We start from the raw sequence: 15640 nt of genomic DNA, 5'->3' as shown, positions 1-15640 counted from the left end.
GGAGGGGACGGTGGCACCGCACTCGGGCCCCGCATCGCCTCGCCGCCGCCCCACTAGCGGGGGCCAAGATAGGGGCAGTGAACTTGGCCGCCCTCTCGGAATCCCCCTCCCCCCAGCACACACTTCGGCTTGCGGATCCGGCGCCCCGGCTTGGGGTGGACGCGCGCCCGCCCGGCTGGGCGGGTTTGCTCCTGGGTGGTTCCCGGGTGCCCGGCCCGCGGCTTGTTTACGAGCATCACGTTAGCACCAGTGAGCTCTGGATCCATAGCAGTTTCGTGCCCCTTCCTGGAAGGAGAGCCGGGGTGCTCCCGGGGTCCCACCCGCTCAGGGGCGCCCTTCCCTCGCACCGGGTCGTGGGCTCTTTCCGGGGCGTCATCAGCGCCATTCACTTGTCAGGGTCTCGGGAAGTTGAAATCGTCTGTTGGATGTAATAGGAGAAAGAGGAGGACGAGCAGGCGTAGAAAACTGCAGTTTCCTTAGTGCCGGGAAGGGGGCGCGCTCCAGCGAGCACACAGCCCTGTGAGCCGGGTCCCCGCGGCGGGTGCCCTCCTCCTGCTAGACCCTCCGCCCCACGCGCGGAGGCGCGGGAGTGGGCGGTTCCAGACCCGCGCGCCCTTAGCCGGCAGCGGCCGCCGCGTGGAAGGCGCCAATGGATGCTTCGAATTTTTACATCTGTGTGCCTTCTGTGACTTTCAAAGTCGATCACAAATAAGGACCCACCATACAATCGCGTCTCCTAAATGACAGTGAGGGCTACTGGTGAGGGTGGGAGTCCCCGAGTTCAGATCAGAGCAGGCTCCGGATCCTGCAGAAACCACGAAGGCTAAAAGCAAGCTTGTGTCTTTGTTTTTTCGTTTTTTGTTTTTTTCAATTGTGTGTCTTCACGAAATGATTTGGAACAATAATGTTGGTTATTTTTTTATTAAGTCCTGGAAGTTTGCCTTTGAATGTCCTCTGTACTTTATAAAAGTCTTTATTTTAAATATAATAAAGTCTTAAATTTAAGAAAAGTAACAAGATTATAATATTTGAAAGGGTGATATATATTTTAACCTGTTTGTAAAACTGTGACCTAAAAATTCTGCTAGTTAATTTTATGGGCCAAGAGATCCTTACTTACAGAAAAATCATAGTAGTTTTGTTTGTTGTGTATACACATTATGATTATTGATGAGTAACAAACATAAGAATAATCAATGTCACAAAAATCATCATAGAATTTGCCTCAAAGAGGTGTATGTAGGGTTTCCCTGGTGGCGCAGTGGTTGAGAGTCCGTCTGCCGATGCAGGGGACACGGGTTCGTGCCCCGGTCCGGGAGGATCCCACATGCTGCGGAGCGGCTGGGCCCGTGAGCCATGGCCGCTGGGCCTGTGCGTCCGGAGCCTGTGCCCCGCAGCGGGAGAGACCACAACAGTGAGAGGCCCGCGTACCGCAAAAAAAAAAAAAAGAGGTGTATGTAAAGTTGATCCTTAATTTTAAACCATGCTTTAAAAAGTAATACCTCTGGGAGTGCCCTTTTAAGTGTGCATGTGTATTTCTATGTGTGGGCCTGGGTGTGTATATACATTTGTGTGTGTGTGTGTATGATTGTGTATGTGTTGGGGGCACCACCATTATGGACATTGTGCTTCGGTTTTTTATTCTTTTTAGATCTTGCTGCCCCTTTTATGGTAACGTATTGCCTAGCAATCTGCTAAGTAGTTAATATCCATTCATGTTTTCTTCTTCCTTGACCCTTTGAAAAATAAAATTCTTAGGAACTCAAAAAAAAAAAAAGAGAGAGAGAGAGAGATGAAGGGGTTCTTATCTGGGAGCTTGAAGAAAATGTGGCCCAATTTTATTGCTTTGTAAAGCAGCGCTGCCTGTATGTTCAGTAACCCTAATGGGCATAGTATGATCATGGGGCAACCTGTTTTCAGCATCACGCCATAATAATTTCTTCTGAGAAAGTACCTTTTCTTTTTGATTTTGACTTTTCATACAAAATTAAGTTTTCAAATATTCATTGAATACTTCTTTGCTGTGCCCTTCAGATGTTAACAAGTCCATCTTGGATTTGTTTGTTTTTTTCCCCTTAGAGGGATTACAATGTTCAATGCCAGTTTCAAGTAAAGGTGTCAGAAGCTCTCCTTTGGCAGTTGACACTTTCCCCATGTAGTATTGCCTCAGTCACTGATTAGGGGCAGACAAGGCAGGGTGAAGAATGATCTCCTCTCTCAGTGGCGTTCTCGTACTATAAGATCACAAAGCTACAGCAAAACTACTTGTCATTCTGAAGTCCTAGAACCTCTCACTACAAGTGTGGGAGCACAGTTTCCATTCTCATTAAGAAGTCAGTCCATGAAACCAGCAGAAAGGAGCTCTGTAATTAGAAGCATCCCAGTCTTCTTCCTCAGCGAAGGAACTGGTTGCCTTTCTCCCTTTCCATTGCCAAATAAGCTATTTATTTATTTAAAGCTTGTGTGACACCTTGTGATTTTCCAACTGCTCTCCCATACTTTTCCAGCAAAAGTCAGCTAAATAACATCTGGCAACCTGCTCTCTGCGCAGGGCTGGGTGCTGCTGTGTGGCCTGTTGCCAGCAAGAGCCTGGATGAAATTTTTTCTCATGGTCCGAAAGCTTTCATCAGAAATTCTCTTTCCTTTCATGGATAGCAAAATGACCATATCTTTAAACAAGGAGGGATTTTTGTTTGTTTGGTTTTGTTGTTTTGTTTTGTTTTTTAACATAGAATCTTACACAAGGATTCTTTTACTAAAACCAAAAGTCCTTTCTGGAATAATTTAATTACCTTTCATAAAGTAGTCAATTTCACAAAAGTGTAGACATTAAATACGTACCATAAATCCGTAACACAAATAACAGTAACAATAATAGTGACCATCATTAATTTTCTTCTCTGTTTCATATAAGGAAGCATCTGTAACAGGAGAAAAGTAGATAACATGAGAGGGTTTTTTTTTGTATCTTTGGTTTTTTTAATTCTTAACCCTGTAGCTGTTTGACAGTATTTTTGGTCTGGATGAACTCTTATCTGACTGAGTAAGCAGATCACTAAGTGGAATATTACATGACCGGTTTTAAAATGTATTTTAGCCACATAGCACAGGGAGATCAGCTCGGTGCTTTGTGACCACCTAGAGGGGTGGGATAGGGAGGGTGGGAGGGAGAGGCAAGAGGGAAGAGATATGGGAACATATGTATATGTACAGCTGATTCACTTTGTTATAAAGCAGAAACTAACACACCATTGTAAAGCAATCATACTCCAATAAAGATGTTAAAAAAATAAAATAAAATTAAGATATACAGTGTAAAAATAAATAAATAAATAAAATGTATTTTAGGAATAGAAATTTTAACATCAGAAGTTTACATTGTAGTCTTTAAAAAGAGTGGCAACATTTCATCAATTTTGCTGTGTTAAATAATGTATAACAGTTGCTCATTTAACACATTTCCCTTTCTGTGATGAGTGAACCCTGAGGACAGACTTTTCCTCATCTAGGATTCATATGGGGACTTCCTACACTTTCGCAGCTAGTTTTTTTCTCTCACGAATATATTTGCTAATATGTTTCAACTGAAATTTCACAAGGATTTTGTAACATTCCAGTGCTGTGCAACAGAATGATTTACATGAAGGAATGTAACTGCTGTTTGGATCATTCACTGTCAACGGGTGGCTTTGCAAATGTTTGAAAAAGCAGGATTTGTTCATAGATTGTATCGGTTTCTCGGAAGTTGTAAAGGCTTTCCACTTCACTATTTCTTTCGCTCATTAAAAATCCTGATATATTTTAAATAGTTCTTTCCTTAAATATTCATTTGGGGAAGAGGGATTTTCTAAAATAAATGATTTCTCATGCACATATATGCTAGAGCAAACTAACACTTAAGAATTATTCTGAAAAGTGTATGAATTGAATTAATACTGTTTAGAAAAATGCTCATTTAAGTAGTAGGCACCAGGATAGGCTAATCCAATATTAAAAACATTTTTATTTTAAATAGAATTGTGTTGAAGGAATATTAACACATAAACAACCAATTACATAGTGACTGCTGTCAGTGACTTAAAATTCTTATTCATTAACCCCTGAATTTTGTTGTGTTTAAATTTCGAGAATATATTTCTAGATTAAAAACCAAACAGAACTTTTTTTTTCCCTAAAGACTTCCCATGATTGAAATAAAAATTTCCCATTAATGGCTATATAAAATTACTGAATCATTAAAAAAACAATCAAACAAAAAACCTGTTCCTTCTTAAAACATCCCTCTTCCTTGGAATTCTTGGCCCTGAAATACAATATACTAACATTTTGCTTGACTAAATTGATGCTTTGCAATGTTCTGGCTGCAGAGTTAAAGCGTTGTTTATTGTGTTTGTTTGGTTTTTCCTGTCAGAGCAGAACAAAAGTGTCTGCTTCTCAATGTGTAGTTCATGAGCAGATGACATTGAAAAAAAGGGGGGGCTTTAAAATGACACAGCTATATTTTCTGGGAAGGGAGGGGGGATGAGCAGTGAGGCCCGCTGGGAGTGCCCTTGAACAGAGCGCAAATGTTAAGGAAGGGGAAAGATCAACCCGAGTTCATTGATCCCACTGTTAGTTCTGGGAACAAGCTTTCGCCCTGTTTTTGCAAACTGCTCAGGACACAAATAGGACACGGCTGCCCCGCTTTTCGCCAAATGCTCTGGTGTTTTGGGCTGTAGTCAGAAACCTTCCACTTTCTGTAGTCGTTCACGTGCTGTTTCTAGGCTTGCCTTTCAGTCTGTTTTCTAGAGTTGTTTTGAAATCCAACCTAAAGATAAGAGAGGAAATGTGACCCGCTCTTGTGAATGCTGCCACCAACTGGCAACGCTTCTTCCCAAGGCAGGACCAGCTCCCAAGCGAGTTGTCACAGCCAGAGTGGTCCCTGCTTTTGTAGAAAGCTGGTTGCAACCTCACCTACACTTGCTCTGCACAAATCTTTAAATAAATCAATAGAAACTGTTTGAGATAAAACAAAGAAATATCAACAAGTGAACTAAGGGCAAAGTCAGATGACAAATGAGGGATGAGTATATTAGTAAGTTTAAGAATTGTGGTTTTTTTTTTGGATTGGGTATCAAGCTAACATGGTCACATTTTCTAATATTCTTTAAATCTCAATTTGCATCTTTAGTTACCAAGAACAGCTGTTGTATAAAAAATGTATACCAATGTCCATTTAAGATTTTAGAAAACTACTTAGCCAACAATTTAAAAACAAGAATCTAAACAAGATTATTCTCGAACATTTCCTGGAGCAAACCTAAGGGTTACAATAGGGATACAAACTTTTGGTTGTTTTCTCCACTGAACCGACCTATCAGTCTCAATTTTTTTTTTTTTTTTTTTTTTAGAATAAGCCAAAGTCATCTTGAGAGATAGTGAAAAGCAAAATTTGAAAAGTATGGAGGAAAGAAAATATATTTTAAAAACTATAAATAACAACATTTTAAAAGCTATAAATGACAAATAGCAGTGAAGTGTCAACCGTGGCTATCTTTCTGATTACTTTGAACTTATGAACTCATGGCTTATTTATCAAAGCTAAATGTATAAATTATACCATCTTTCATAATTGCTCTAGTCTCAGTTTTTAGGCAATGCCAATGACAGAGATAGTCAAGTTAGTGATGGTATTTGAGCTAAGTTACCCAAATAAGGTGAAGGGATCAGAAGATGGGATTTATTTGCTACCAAATTTGTTCTTTTTTTTTTTTTTTGGCTACGTTGGGTCTTCATTGCTGCACGTGGGCTTTCTCTAGTTGCGGTGAGCGGGGGCTACTCTTCATTGCAGCGCCCAGTTGTCTCATTGTGGTGGCTTCTCTTGTTGTGGAGCACGGGCTCTAGGCGCGCGGGCTTCAGTAGTTGTGGCACACGGGCTCAGTAGTTGTGGCACGTGGGCTCTAGAGCACAGGCTCAGTAGTTGTGGTGCATGGGCTTAGTTGCTCGGCGGCATGTGGGATCTTCCTGGACCGGGGGTCGAACACGTGTCCCCTGCAGTGGCAAGCAGATTCTTAACCACTGCGCCACCAAAGAAGTCCCCAAATTTGTTCTTCAGTTACCTTTATCCTGGATGAAAGAGGAAAAAAAAAAAACCCAATAGCAATAATAATAATAACAACTAATTAGAGTGGTTTATCAGTGTATTTGCATGTTACAGCATTTGATTCCCACCAATCTGTGCGTATCAAATCAAATAATGTAATATATATTATTATATTAATAATTAATATATTATAATTATTATAGTTATAACTATATTATAATAATTAATAACATATTGATATATTATTATAATAGGTATCAATGTAATATAATAAAATACATCATTCTCCCATAATGCCAATATTATAAACATATGATTCTGACACAAGTGAGCGTCCAGCTAGATCTTTAATTCCCGTTCTGGGTTATCTGTAGTAACTTGAACTATGAACCCACATACAATGTTTAAGAATGATGAGCTATTTATATGTGTATGCTACTTTTTGCCTTGTTTAACACGCTTAGAACACAAACGATATTAACTAAACTGAAGTAACTTGAGGCAAGAGGGATTCCTGAGGTTCACAAGAAAATAATTAGAGCAACAACTTGTGAAATTAAAGCAGATGCCACTATCGCCATTCCCCACTGACTGTTAAATGTTAAACGGAGATTTCAGTTCAGATAAACACATTCTAAGAATCCCTGCTGGGAGCACACACATCAGCCTGCATTTTCACGTTTGTTAGTTCTTCATTAAAATGTCAGCCTATCGTCTTGCTAGAAGAGAGAAAAAAAATTAGAATTACATATTGAAAATCTCTTGAAATGACATTTGATACTATAAGAATGTCTTTTTAAGTAGTTAGTAGTAAGGATTAAAAAGCCATACTTCTCTCTGCTGTTAAACAGCACACAGAAAATGAAATATATTTGGTATTTTGAGACTTTATTATTCTGTTTTTATTTTGGCAAGTGTGTCCCTGATTTTAAAACTTCTACACACTAAAAGTGGATTCCAGTTTCAAAATGGTAACCGTATCCCTCATGGTATCAGTTTAAAAGGAAATTAATATGCAGATTGTCAGTGAGCAACATTGTTTAAAGTTACATTATTTTTCAGTTATAGAATGATAGAAAAGTAGGCCTATCCTTTATTATGCAGGTGAATTTTTATCTTTCTCAATTTAAAATATGAAAATCAGGAAATATCAAATTATTAAACATATGTTAAGTATTCGTTTAAGCATCAAACATTTTAGGAATTATCTAGAACATAGGTTTTTGCCCCTTTGGTTTTCTATCTAAATAATAAATGATTTATGTTTGAGAAATTTCTTTCGTTACAATATTGTCACATATAATTCGGAAGCAAAAATTGTTATATGTTATTACAACCGTCATCTGGCATTTTTCTTAATTTTCTTAATGCTGTATTTTGGTTCCTAATGCTATTTTAACCTCTTCTAATTAATAATATATGGTAGAGAAAGTGATTTTCATCTTTAAGCCCAGGAACTTTCACAAAGTATCCCATATCACATTAGATAACATTTAGGAAAATTCCAGGAAAAGGTGATATGAAGATATAATAAGAAAACAAAAGCTGAACTTCATCTTGGTTACATGGAACTATCTTCTGGTTAAAATTCTGTTTGCAATTAGAAGAAAGAAAGAGGATACATGAGAACAAGTAAAAGGTAAATTGAGGCAACTTTAACATTAATCTTGTTTTAAATGGCTTTTTATTTTCTTTTCTTTTCTTGATGTGAGGTGTTGAGCAGTTAACATTTAAATCAATTTGCAGGTGATCCTGAGCCAGCAGAGACCTTCCACCTGGTCTCACAAGAGCATGTGCATGGCTCATCTGTCCTTATTCCATGTTCAGTTAGAGTAACAACCCCATTTTTAACGCTATTGAAGTTCCTGTCATTCATTTCAAAATGTTTCCTAACTGTAATTAAGCTGTTTGTTTTCCACTGGTTCTTTTTTTTTTTTTCTCCCTTTAAATTCTTAAGCAAGTTCACTTTACTCTCTCCTCAGTGCTCTTTGCAATCTCCAGCTGATGCCATAGGAGGGGAAACCCATGTTGTCTTCCCAAGTCTGCTTTCTGGATGCTGTTCCCAATCGGGATTGGACTACAATTTCAAACATAGCCATGCATAATTAAAACATTTTAGTGATAATAACAAAGTGCCCGTTTTACAAGCAAGGCACATCCATTTAAATGAGATGAAGTGTGCTTAAACCCTGTGCTTGCTTCCCAAGCCGAAAACTCCGCAGGGAATGAAAATTGTTTAAGGAAAAAAAAAAAGTCTCTAACTTTCATTTCATGGAAATTAGTTTTAACTAGTCAAACATTAGTAATTCTGTTTAGACTATTTTTAGGTTAAAGTTTTTAAAGCTAATATTTTAGACAACCAATCCTGAAGGTCTACAGTAGGGAATACTAGTAGATGGTCCGCAGTTAACGTTATCTGGTGATAGACTCATACTAACCCAATAAAATATTTGATTCTATCAAATTGGTCAATGTCTTAAGCATCTACTTTGAGCTAAAGTCTGTGTGGTCCTGTTGGCACCAAAATGCAAACCCACAGCGGCCCCTGAGCTGTGCCTGTCGGGAGGGACGGCCTCCCACAGGTGTCTCTGGTCCCCATACCTCTTGCTGGGTAAGTGAGATGTGCAGGTCCCTGGCTCCCCCTTACTCAAGCCATTTCCAGGGACTGCATTTGCAGCAGTCACCCTAAGAGATAAGGTGATGGATGGCTCCCTCCAGGATAAAGAGCAGGCTTGCTTATTTCCTGCTACAAAAGAGGTGGATTTCCCAAGCCCGGTGAACCACAGCTGTGACAGCCTATCCCCTGCTGCAGGGACATCCATTGGGACTCCCCATATCACCCCCATGATGCTTGGGGGCGTGTGAGGGACAGAAGCAGGTCTTGCTCTTTTCTGTGGCACAAGTCTCTGACCCGAGAAGCCCACGTCCTCTGCCAGTGAGCATGTCACAGTGACAGGCTAAGTGCTCAGCTCACAAGGAAAAAGCGCAATGAAATCTCAGCCTGAGATACTGCCTTTCAGGAGGCTCCGTCTGAGGAGACAGAGAGCCTGTACGTACACAGCCAAAGCCAGGGGCCAGAGGCATTCAGTACAGAAACACATCCAGCTTCACAGGGGAAGTTGGTGTACTCTAAAGTTGGCATTTTATTTCGTTTCTGGAGAAGATAGACTCTTTGATAAATGATGCTGGCACAACCGGAAAATATATCTGAAGACGCGCTACAGTTGCATCCCTGTCTCCTTCCACTAAAATGTCAGATGAACCAAAGTTCTGCATCTTAAAACATGAAACCATCAAACTTAGGAGAAAAGGAAAGAAATATTGATACATTTAACTCTCTGAAACAGCATTCTGAGGAGAAAAATACAAAATCAAAGTACAGACAGCAAACTGGGAAGAAATCACAGCCAATATCACAGATGAAGTGCTAATTTTGTGTTTATTTCATACTTTCAAGTCTCCTGTAAGGCAATCATAAAGAGACCACAAACACAACATAAACATGGATGAAAGATCTGAACACAAAGCTCACAATGATGAAAATAAACGCAAGAAAGTCTTAATCCAATTAAACCTTGCTTAACCTTTCTCATAATAAGATAAATGCCAATTAAACCCACAGAGTGGTACAATCGTTCACCTATCAGATTGGCACCAATGAGAAGTTTGATAACACAGTGTGTTTGCCAGAATGTCAGGAAAGGTTCCCATGCAAGGATGCTGGCGGTATAGACTGAAGCAGCATCCACGCAGGGCAATTGGACTCAATCTATCAAAGTGACAAGTGCCCACACTCCTTGACTGACAGTCTAACTTCTGAGAATCACTTGTGCATTCTGGAAATGATTGCTTTGCAAGAGTATTTGTTGCATTATTGCTGAGAATGAACCTGATATACATGTGTGAAATAATACGTATTGGAAGACCTTCATTCCAGTCTTGTCTGGAATAGCAAACATTTGGAAGCTAGTTGAGAGCCAACAATTTGGAACTGGTCAAATCATATATGGATGCAATACTCTGCAACTGAGGCATAAACGAGGCAGCTTTATTCGTACGGACCATAATATCTGAAGATGCAGTATAAGGAAAGAAAATATAACACAAGAATCTGTTAAATATTCAGCGGTGTAAAAGTAATGTATGTTAATGGTTAGTGGCTCAGTAGACCTTGCTGATGGCATGTCTGTGAGGGAGGAAGGGAAGAAGCAAGAATAGCTCCTGAGAGAAGGGACCCTCCTGCACTGCTGGCGAGAATGCAAACTGGTGCAGCCACTATGGAGAATAGCATGGGAGGTCCTCAAAAAGCTAACGGTAGAGCTACCATATAATCCGGCAATCCCACTCCTGGGCATATATTCAGAGAAGACTCTAATTCGAAAGGATACATGCGCCCCAATGTTCACTGCAGCACTATTTACAATAGCCAGGACATGGCAGCAACCTAAGTGTCCATCAGCAGAGGAGTGGATAAAGAAGATGTGGCACATATATACAATGGAATATTACACAGCCATAAAAAAGAAACGATATTGAGTTATTTGTAGTGAGGTGGATGGACCTGGAGATGATCATACAAAGTGAAGTAAGACAGACAAAGTCAGACAAATATCATATGATATCACCTATATGTAGAATCTAAAAAAAAAAAAAAGATACAAATGAACTTACTTACAAAACAGAAACAGACTCACAGACTTCGAAAACAAACTTAATGTTTACCAAATGGGAAAGGTGCGGGGTGGGATATATCAGGGGTTTGGGATTAACAGATACACTCTACTCTATATAAAATAGATAATCAACAAGGACCTACTGTACAGCACAGAGAACTCTACTCAATATTCTGTAATAACCTATATGGGAAAAGAATCTGAAGAAGAATGGATATACGTACCTGTATAACTGAATCACTTTGCTGTACACCTGAAACTAACACAACTTTGTAAATCAACTGTACTGCAATATAAAATAAAAATCAAATTAAAACAACAACAAAGAATGGCTCCTGAAACGTCTTGCATGGGAACTGGGTGGTTGGCAGCATCCTTTCCTGAGGTGGGGAGACTGGCCGTGGAGAGAGGGCTGGGGAGGGAGGTTGACTTGAGATGCCGGAGGGTTTGGACATACCGTCAGGATCCAAGGGAAGATGATGGGTAGACTGTCACAGAAGTTTGGACCGGAGGTATCAGTTTGGGAGTCACAGGCATATAGTGGCATTTAAATCTGTGGGATGGGCTAAAATCGTAGCAAGAGAGACGAGAGCAGGGAGAGCACCCAGGACACTCTCACATTTCAATGTCAGTGACAGGAAGAGGAGCCCTCAGAGCACACTCAGAAGAAGCAGCCTTTGAAGCAGGAGAAAACAGCAGGGCGAGGCATCACAAGAGTGAGCGGAGGACAGCCCTGCAGGGTAAGGATACTGAGTGACTCAGGGAGGTGGATCTGGTGACATGGAAGCCGCTGTGGATCTGGACAGGAGTGGTTTCCTCATGGAGGGTGTTTGTGGAGACAAGGAGGTTGGAAGGAAGCCCAGAGAAGGCATGAAAGATGAGCAGGGTCCCTGAGGATGAAATTGAACAAGGGAAGTACTTCCATTACGGGTTGAAAGTACTGTCCTGGCAGGAGCGGTGGGGACCAAGCAGGACACAGAATTCCGAGGGAAGCTGAGGTGGAGAAAAGCAGTATCCTTGGGGAGCACAGGGCAGCGGGCGTCCTCAGGATGGAAGGAGGGTTCACCTAAGACAGACTCAGGTTTAGAGTCAAACGGAAACTTGAAAGAACCTACGGAGGAGTTTGGGAGATGAGGGAGGAAAACTGCGCTGGTTGGAAGGTGGTTTGGCAATGTCTTACAAAACTAAACATAATCTTACCACGCAATCCAGGAATCATGCTTCCTGGTATTTTTTCAAAGCAGTTGGAAACTCATGTCCATATAAAATGTGAACACAAACGGCTACAGCAGCTTCGGTCCTAACTGCCAAACCTGCCAGCACCCGAGATTCACAGTCATACGTAAATGGATAAACAAACTGGTATACTCACCGGTTCTTTTAAAAACTGAGCTATCGAGTCATGAAAGATGTAAAAGCACATTAGATGCATATTACCGAGTGAAGGAAGGCAATCTGAGAAAGCTATTCACTGTATGATTCCAACTCTATGACATCCTGGAAAAGGCAAAACTATGGAGACAATAAAAATAAATAAATCAGTGGTTTCTGGGGGAAGGCGAGAGATGAGTGAAAATAAACACTCTGTATGAGGTAATGATGGTTCTGTGTCACTACATCTTTATCCAAGCCCATAGGATAGAGAGCACCCAGAGTTAACCTAAGGTAATCTATGGGCTCTGGGTGATTGTGAGCTGTCAATATATGTTCATCGGTGGTGAAAAATGCACCATTCTGGTGAATGATGTGATAATGAGGGAGGCTGTGAATGGGTGGAGGGGGGCAGGAGGAAATCTCTAAACCTTCCTCTCAATTTTGTCATAAACCTAAAACTGCTCTAAATAATAAAGTCTTAAATTTTGTTTCAAAAAACATCTCCCGTGAGAAAGTACTAAATGTCACTGAATTATGTATTTTAACATAGTTATTTTATGTTATGTGAATTTCACCTAAAAGAATCCTCCGTGATTAAAGAAAAGCGTTTCACCTCTACGGAGAGGGTTCAAGTCACGCCATGGTTATCCTACTGCAACAGACAAAAAAACCAAAGCATAATCTTTCTTCCAAAAGATGTGCTTATTTCAAAAACAGGAAACAGAAGGAGAGCAGAAATGGATAGAGAAAATTAAGAAAAAAGGGAAGGCAAGGCTAAAACGCAAAATGCTGACATTCCCAAATTAAGGAGAAGAGAACCAGGTAGTGCCCTAATCCCACCAGATCAGAAGACAAAAAGTTTCTGATAAACTGACAAGCTTCTCTTAGGGGTTTGTGCTGGAGGTGCTGGGTCCTGACCTTGAATCACCTGGAATGCACTCGAACAGAAGGCATTACGATCCGCGATCCTGCATTAACAGTGTCTGAGGGAATGCTCTAATTTGATTGCCCAAAGAGGCTTTTAACCTTCAGCCACATAATTATCGCATAACAAACATACATCCCTCTTCCCCGTTGATTTTCCACAGCACACGCACGGTTTCACGAGCCACCCATCTACCCTCAGTGTCGTAACATGGGTTTGAAGAGGTTGGCAACGATTTCAGTTGCCTTGTAAAATGCTACATCTATATTCTGATTATTGAAGGAATAATTGCTTAGCGTAGACAAATTTTTGACTATAGAAAAGTGAATAGAGGAGAATTAAAATGAGCCATAAGTGTGCACCCGGAGACAGCCATTGTTACCGCTTTAAGGACATCCTGGCTGTCTTTTCATATGCATATATGTTGTTGGGCAAAATGGAAACCACGCTGCTTTAAAATGTTTCAATGCCACCAATTTCTTAAAACATGATTTTTCTTATGGCTACGTACCATTCCATTTCCTCACTGCAATTACCTGGTCCCTTCAGCCACTTGCACTCATTGCCCACGGGCTGCCAGGCTCAGAGCATTTGGAAGAGCCAGACACGGCCTGTGAGCATCGCCGCCACTGTCTGATGGTCACTGTTCCCGAGGGGCTGCAGACGCAGCAGATGCTGACAGCAGACGTGGATGGCGGTCCGTTCAGTTCACTGAGCATTTGTTGTATTTCTGCATGCAGGAGCTCTGGCTACTGAGGACCCAAAGAGAAAGGACACAAAACGGAGTCAGGGAAATAGAAGATATAGCAAGGATGGTCCTAAATACTGCAGGTGTCATTCTTCCCATTTTATAGATGATGAAACCGAGGCACAGAGTGGTGCTTAAGCTCAAATCACATGGCTGGTGAGGAGCAGAGCCGAGATTCAGGGCTGGCAGCCGAGCTCTGCGGGCCATGCCACGCCCCCCCCCCCCGAAGCTGCGTGGTGCCGGAGGCCACAGGTGGGCTCAGCGCCCACACAGCCAGCTGGTGAGGAGGGTTACCAGTAACTTACTTTCCCACATTCCCACCATTAGCTAAGCAGAAAGGTCAATGGGGACCTGCTGTGCGCAGTGCACTGAGCTGTGTGTCAGGAGGGACGATGAAGCAGCCCCATGGGTCCTGCCCTCAGGATAGGAAACAGACGTAATAGTAACGGTACAGCGATTATGCGATTAAGCTTTGCTTATGTACCACGAGCCCAGGTTAGGGTCCCAGGTTCCCTCCCTCCTTCCTGGTGGAAGGTTGGGTAAGGAAGATCAGGAAGGAGACGGTACGGAAAGGAACAGTGACCGGCCAGCCCGAGACGACCTCTAGCCCTCAGAGTCTTTAAGGAACTGAGTTTGGTTTGAAGAATGCTCCGAGTTGCAGAGACTGACCTGTGCACCCTTCAGCCAGCAGAGTGACACGCAGAAGCCCCAGGGGACCCCAGAACTTAGCCAGCCTCTCAGAACCTCCGATCCACACGCCGTTTGCTGTTTGCATGCTTCCAAGCGGCCCCTGGCGAGAGGCGCTCCAGGGAAGCCTGGCTGGTGTCAAGTCCAAATGCAAACCTGGACATAAACAATCCTACGACACATCCCCGAGTATGCCCTGGCCCCGAGCCCTGGGCTCAGCGTGGTGTTTCCAGCGTGATGCTTGCTAGGAGGGTTCCTGGAAGTACCTGGCTGAAAATTTATGAAAACTTGGCCCAGGTATAAATGTTTGTAAGCTATTGTTCTTTGTCTGTAAATCTTTGGAACTGTTGTTATGTATTTTTACTCCGACAATTTGGCAGAATTGGAAAAAGTTACCATGAGATCCAGGTAGAGCCCCAGAGGAGTTCTGGCCAAGAGGGGAGGAGGGCACTCAACCAGGCAGGAAGTTGGGCTGAAGGAGAAAAGCAAGGACACCAACTCCTTTGCACTGAAACCACATCAGCTAAAGAAAAGAAAGGGAGCCCAGCAGCGCTGACACCTTGGCTCTCCCGTGGGTGGCCCCTGCCTTAGCATGACTGTCCCAGCTGCCCTTCCCAAGCCCTCCGCGAGGCGTCTCTGCCGTCCGATGGGCTGCTCCTGCTTGCTGCCGTCGTTCCCTCCCAGACTTCCTTCCAGAGTAGGTCCTGACGTCTGCGTCGGGATGTGCGTTCTCCCATTCTGCTTCCCTTCGTGGAGATCTTGGGGAAGCACAGGACCACCAGCTGAGCACGCTAAGAGCTTCCCCCTCCCCTCTGGAGCCCGACGTGCATGACTCATGTAGTTCCAGCTGCCGGGACGAGATGGGTGATACAGTCTGGATGCGTCCTCCCAGGGAGTGGGCATGTGCTCCTTAGCTTCTGCACCTGTGGAACCACTTTGGACCCAGAGGTAAATAAGACGTGTGTTGACGATGGCAGAGCTGCCTTACCAGTTCAGCACCACCTGCTTCTGGATCGATGCTGAGCCCAGGCCAGGCCCCTGTTTTGGGTGCATCTGTGCAAAGCCTCCCATCCTTCCAGGCTCCTCTCTGATTCTGGCCACGGTGATGGCTGGCGGTTCAGTGAGGCTGCAGCTGGCCTCGTGCTGACGGC

This window comes from Orcinus orca, chromosome 18, assembly GCF_937001465.1.
Source record: "Orcinus orca chromosome 18, mOrcOrc1.1, whole genome shotgun sequence".
In the NCBI taxonomy this organism is placed as follows: Eukaryota; Metazoa; Chordata; class Mammalia; order Artiodactyla; family Delphinidae; genus Orcinus; species Orcinus orca.
The sequence above is the reverse complement of the archived record's forward strand: the minus strand, read 5'-3'. Positions refer to the sequence as shown.